The sequence below is a fragment of the Bombina bombina genome, chromosome 1 (genome assembly GCF_027579735.1).
Source record: "Bombina bombina isolate aBomBom1 chromosome 1, aBomBom1.pri, whole genome shotgun sequence".
Lineage (NCBI taxonomy): Eukaryota > Metazoa > Chordata > Amphibia > Anura > Bombinatoridae > Bombina > Bombina bombina.
In genome coordinates this window covers 1,199,039,948-1,199,046,943 of record NC_069499.1, presented here as the reverse complement: position 1 = coordinate 1,199,046,943, position 6,996 = coordinate 1,199,039,948, and positions in this window count along the sequence as shown.

The window sequence follows — 6,996 nt, the reverse complement described above, 5'->3', positions numbered from 1 at the left end:
TACCTTGAGTTTTGATCACAGATAAAAGGGTACTCAGAACCTTTGAGAATATTCTGGGAGCTCTAGCCAGACTAACTGGTAGAGCAACAAACTGAAAATGCTTGTCTAGAAATGAAAACCTTAGAAACTGTTAATGTTCCCTGTGAATAGGAACAGGAAGATAAGCATCTTTTAAAGATGTTGTGGACATCAACTGACCTTGCTGAACAAAAGGCAGAATAGTCCAAATAGTCTCCATTTTTAAAGCAGGAACTTTGAGAAATTTGTTCAGAGCAATTAAACTGGTCTGAAAGTGCCCTCCTTTTTTAGAACTAATGTAGAGTTTGGAATAAAATCCTATTCCCTGTCCCAATATAGGAACAGGACCATAGATAATAGTTCTGAAACTGACTGAAAAAAGGCCTGAGCCTTCACTGGATTTCTCAGAACATTGGACAGAATAAACCTTCCCCTTGTTCTGAAACATATTCCGTAAACCTGAGAGACTATATTTAGAACCCAGGAATCCTGAACAGACTAAAAACAAGCTTCATGAAAAAGGCCCACCCTGCTCCCTACCAGAGTCTCTAGATCGGGGTCATACCTTCATGCAGGCTTGGATGAGGGAGTAGATTTTTTTTGGACTGCTTACACCTGTTCCAGTTTGAACTTGGCTTCCAGATAGAACCAGATGAACCTTGCTTCTGATGGGAGGGTTCAGATTCCTCTTCCCTCTTCTGACAAAGGGGTCAAAAATGATTGTAAGCTTTAGTTTTACCTTTGGACTTCTTGTCCTGAGGAAGAAAAGTTGCTTTCCTCCAGTCACAGTAATGTTAATAAAATCCAAACCAGAACCAAACAACATATTTCCCTGGAAAGAGAGATAAAAGACTGGCTTTAGAAACCATATCAGCAGACCAAGACCTCAACCATAAAGCTAATGAAAGCATTAACACATTTAAGCAACTCCAAAAGGTTAAATAAATCTTCACAAGCAGAATCACCAGAAAATTGCCCAGAAAGTCTATTTAATCAAATGGAAGAAGCAGAAACCAGCAATACAAACTGCTGGTCTAAAAAGATAATGTGCTTGCTGAAAAGTCCTCCTATGGAAGGATTCTAACTTTGACCCCCTGCAATCTGGATTCCGCCCCAACACTCAACTGAGACTGCCCTTACCAAGGTTACTAACAATCTTTCTGCTAAAAGTTTTGGCCGCTACTCTATACTACTATCTTATTTGACCTATAAGCTGCCTTTGACACAGTTGACCACCCCCTCCTCCTACAGACCCTTAGTTCTTTTGGGCTTTGTGACACTGCTCTTTCTTGTATTCACTGTTATCTTTCTCACAGGTCTTTTTCTGTGTCATTTGCTGGTGACTCCTCCTCTCCAATGCCTCTGTCTGTTGGAGTACCTCAAGTATCAGTTCTGGGTCCTCTACTCTTCTCCATTTATACTTCTTCACTGGGTAAACTTATCAACAGTTATGGCTTCGAATATCACCTCTATGCTGATGACACCAAGATCAACCTCTCCACTTGCACTCTCTCCCTCTGTCCTTTCTCATGTCAATGAGTGCTTATCTGGTATTTCTTCCTGGATAAGTTATTTTGCAACCCCAAATGCGAAAAAAACAAAACGCGAGCAGTGTTTTCACAACTGATTTGCCTTGCGACTTGAAATATTGCCCTAAGACATATGTTGCATAAATGTGCTGGAGGTAACACTTCAGCATGTATACAATAAACACATTTAACACTGGTAGGAAAGTTTTCAGGGGACCCAGCTTCTAAAGTAGATTTAGGGACTGAATCCGAAGGCTCCATATCTGCAGAAAACTGTCACAGAAGTTAAGTGCATAAATATTTAGAAATATAGTAAAATAGTTATATTGAATTAAAAGAGCTCTTAAAGAAGTGGAAATAACTAAACCCCTCCAAAAGTAGCTCTTTAAAAGCTTACAAGACCAAAGCATGGTAATCAGAAAATAATGCAACAGTATGTCCAACATCCAGAAAGCACAGAGTGAGTGTTTGCAACCCGACGCAAGATAAGGGGAAAAGTGTACCAAAAATAAATCCAAAGCACACAATGCTGAAAAACCTTCATGCGATCAGGCTTGAAAGCCAAGGTACGTTAGAAAATGAAAACCCAACATGAGTTAAAAAAATATACAAACGAAAACCCAGCACATGCTAAAAAAAAAATTAAGAACCCACAAAAAGTGACAGGCTTTACAAACCAAACTATAATAGCTATAGTAGTACATACCAATAGGCACCCTACTACTGGAGGAAATCAGTAGTAGGAAACCAAATCAGTGCTGAAACATAACGGCAGAGGATCTGGAATAGGTCCCTGTGACAACTGTGGAAGTTTTGCGTTCAAGTCGGACGTCTTTCTCTATAAATAAACAGGAACGGACTCTCTTATACACCAATATCCTGTTGAAAAAGTCTGCCCTGGTGCAGACAAAATGTGTCCAGTTGGGAGATGGAGTATCTGCTGAAAGCGTGTAGTAACCGGCATTGCCAACTCATCATTACGGATGACCGAGCTGTCTTGGGTGAAGAGATAATAGCGGATCCCCATAGAAGATCTGACAGTTTGCCTTATTAACAACAGACCGGTAGTCTGATCTGAGTACTAGTGTGGCAGGACTGGTTATTTCAAGGCTTGTTTTCCATTTGTCTCTTGTAAGTGCATTACATGTTGTCAGGTGTCTAACTTTAATAAATTGATAATATGGCCCCTAGTTATCAAGCCGTCAACCGCAAATACGCTGGAATTCCACAGTTTATTTGTGGCGAGGCTGATTCGCCTTAGTTATCAAGCCCTACACACCGGCAAAAGTAGAATTTAGTGACGTAAGCTTCAATCCGCCGGACTCAGTCCGACACAGATCGATTCTTACGTCACTCCAGATGTTCCGAACACAAATTCGGCACAATCTGACTACTTTTGCTAGTTATCAAAAAACTAGCAGGTACGCTCTGCACTTTTCCGTCCCAGCGTACCTGGTTTTCAATCCGCTGCCCTGGAGGCGGCAGATCCCATAGGAATCAATGGGAGTCTGACCATAGCGAAAGTTCATGTTTGCTGCTGCCCGACATCCCATTGATTCCTATGGAAAGTGTGTACACCTAACACCCTAACATGTACCCCAAGTCTAAACACCCCTAATCTGCCCCCCTACACCGCCGCCACCTACATTAAACATGCTAACCCCTAAACCGCTGCTCCTGGAGCCCACCGCCACTATAATAAATGTATTAACCCCTAAACCGCCGCTCCCGGACCCCGCCGCCACCTACATAATACCTATTAATCCCTATCCTTCCACCCTATACCGCCGCCACCTATAATAAATTTATTAACCCCTATCCTGCCCCCCCTATACCGCCGCCACCTATAATAAATTTATTAACCCCTATCCTGCGGATCCTGGACCCCGCCGCAACTAAATAAATTTTTAACCCCTAAACCGCCACTCCCGGACCCCGCCGCCACCTATATTAAACTTATTAACCCTTAATCTGCCCCCCCTACACCGTCGCCACCTATAATAAATTTATCAACCCCTATCCTGCCCCCCCTACACCGCCGCAGCCTATAATAAAATTATTAACCCCTAAACCTAAGTCTAACACTAACCCTAACACCCCCTATCTTAAATATTAATTAAATACATATAACTCTTATTAAATTAATTATTCCTATTTAAAACTAAATACTTACCTATAAAATAAACCCTAATATAGCTACAATATTACTAATAATTATATTGTAGCTATTTTAGGGTTTATTTTTATTTTACAGGCAAATTTAAGTTTATTTTAACTAGGTACAATAGCTATTAAATAGTTATTAACTATTTAATAGCTACCTAGATAAAATAAAGACAAATTTACCTGTAAAATAAAAACTAACCTAAGTTTCAATTACACCTAACACTACACTATCATTAAATAAATTATTCCTATTTAAAACTAAATACTTACCTGTAAAATAAACCCTAAAATAGCTACAATGTAATTAATAATTACATTGTAGCTATCTTAGGATTTATATTTATTTTACAGGTAACTTTGTATTTATTTTAACTAGGTACAATAGTTATTAAATAGTTAATAACTATTTAATAACTACCTAGCTAAACGAAATACAAAATTACCTGTAAAATAAATCCTAATCTAAGTTACAATTAAACCTAACACTACACTATCATTAAATAAATTAAATTAATTAACTACAAGTAGCTACAATTAAATACAATTAAATAAACTAACTAAAGTACAAAAAATAAAAAAAACTAAGTTACAAAAAATAAAAAAATATTACAAGATTTTTAAGCTAATTACACCTAATCTAAGCCCCCTAATAAAATAACAAAGCCCCCCTAAATAAAAAAATGCCCTACCCTATTCTAAATTAAAAAAGTTAACAGCTCTATTACCTTACCAGGCCTTAAAAGGGCCTTTTGCGGGGCATGCCCCAAAATAAACAGCTCTTTTGCATGTAAAAATAAAATACAACCCCCCCAACATTAAAACCCACCACCCACATACCCCTACTCTAACCCACCCAAACCCCCCCTTAAAAAAACCTAACACTAACCCCCTGAAGATCATCCTAAATTTAGCCGTCTTCAGCCAGCCGACCACCGATGGAACAGAAGAGGACATCTGCAGCGGCCGAAGTCTTCATCCAAGGGGCGCTGAAGAGGACTTCCATCAGATAGAAGTCTTCATCCAGGTGGCGTCTTCAATCTTCATCCATCCGGAACGGAGCGGAGCCATCTGAAAAGCAGCCGACGCGGAGCCATCTTCATCCACCGACGCCTACTCGCCGAATGAATATTCCTTTAAGTGACGTCATCCAAGATGGCGTCCCTCAAATTCCGATAGGCTGATAGGATTCTATCAGCCAATCGGAATTAAGGTAGGAAAAATCTGATTGGCTGATCCAATCAGCCAATCAGATTGAGCTTGCATTCTATTGGCTGATCGGAACAGCCAATCAGATTTTTCCTACCTTAATTCCGATTGGCTGATAGAATCCTATCAGCCAATCGGAATTCGAGGGACGCCATCTTGGATGACGTCACTTAAAGGAATATTCATTCGGCGACTAGGCGTCGGTGGATGAAGATGGCTCCGCGTCGGCTGCTTTGAAGATGGCTCCGCTCCGGATGGATGAAGAATGAAGACGCTGCCTGGATGGAAGACCTCTTCAGCGCCCCTTGGATGAAGACTTTGGCCGCTGTGGATGTTCTCTTCTGTTCCATCGGTGGTCGGCTGGCTGAAAACGGCTAAAGGTACGATGATTTTCAGGGGGTTAGTGTTAGGATTTTAAAGGGGGGGTTGGGTGGGTTAGAGTAGGGGTATGTGGGTGGTGTGTTTTAATGTTGGGGGGTTGTATTTTATTTTTACATGCAAAAGAGCTGTTTACTTTGGGGCATGCCCTGCAAAAGGCCCTTTTAAGGGCTGGTAAGGTAACAGAGCTGTTAACTTTTTTTAATTTAGAATAGGGTAGGGCATTTTTTTATTTTGGGGGGCTTTGTTATTTTATTAGGGGGCTTAGATTAGGTGTAATTAGCTTAAAAATCTTGTAATTTTTTTTATTTTTTGTAACTTAGTTTTTTTTTATTATTTGTACTTTAGTTAGTTTATTTAATTGTATTTAATTGTAGCTACTTGTAGTTAATTAATTTAATTAATTTAATGATAGTGTAGTGTTAGGTTTAATTGTAATAATAAGAGCAGGTATTGGCATACATCAAGACACATGAGACCACAAATTATTTCACATATTTCAACTTTTTTCCATTTTTTCATTAATGCTGCAAAAATTGCCTTCTTAATATATCATATTTTTTTTTAATTTTTTAAATAAAGATGGGATCTTAGTCACACAATATGGCCATATTCTGCTCAGCCAATCACCATTTACAAGGTGTCCCACCAAAAGAATGGTAAACTCATGAATACAATTCTAATATATAAAAATAGAATTTCCAATCTCTCATCCAGACTGCATGGGATTAGGCTTCCTGGCTACATGTTATTACACATACTTAAAACTTGTTTCCCAATGCTGCAAAAAAATTGCCTTCTCAACATTTCTTAACACTATGAAGTTAGCCAATACAATTCTAATATACCGAAATTACATTCCAATATTACAAAACTATACCTCTCATCCAGACTGCATGGGATGAGGTTTTCTGGCTTTATATACACACAGTTAAATATCTGTGTCTGGAACACACCTGAACTGGCTGGAGTGCTTTAAACCAAAAGGGCTTTGGTCAGTTTCCCCAGTGATAAATCAGTAAGAAATAATGGTTAAGCACATCTAATAAAAGCATATGTTTTTAAATGCACATATTGTGGAGTGCTGCCAAAGTGACCAAAATGTATATAATAATAAGAGCAGGTATTGGCGCACCTCAAGACACATGAGACCACAAATTATTTCACATATTTCAACTTTTTTCCATTTTTTCATTAATGCTGCAAAAATTGCCTTCTTATTATATCATAATTTTTTTACATTTTTTAAATAAAGATGGGACCTTAGTCACACAATATGGCCATATTCAGCTCAGCCAGTCACCACTTACAAGGTGTCCCACCAAAAGACTGGTCCTAACTCTAAAATTTTAGCCAAGCTAAACTCAAGAATACAATTCTAATATATCAAAATAGAATTTCCAATCTCTCATCCAGACTGCATGGGATGAGGCTTCCTGGCTACATGTTATTACACATATTTCAAACTTTTATTAGATGTGCTTAACCATTATTTCTTACAGGTTTAATTGTAACTTAGGTTAGGATTTATTTTACAGGTAATTTTGTATTTCTTTTAGCTAGGTAGTTATTAAATAGTTATTAACTATTTAACAACTATTGTACCTAGTTAAAATAAATACAAAGTTACCTGTAAAATAAATATAAATCCTAAGATAGCTACAATGTAATTATTAATTACATTGCAGCTATCTTAGGG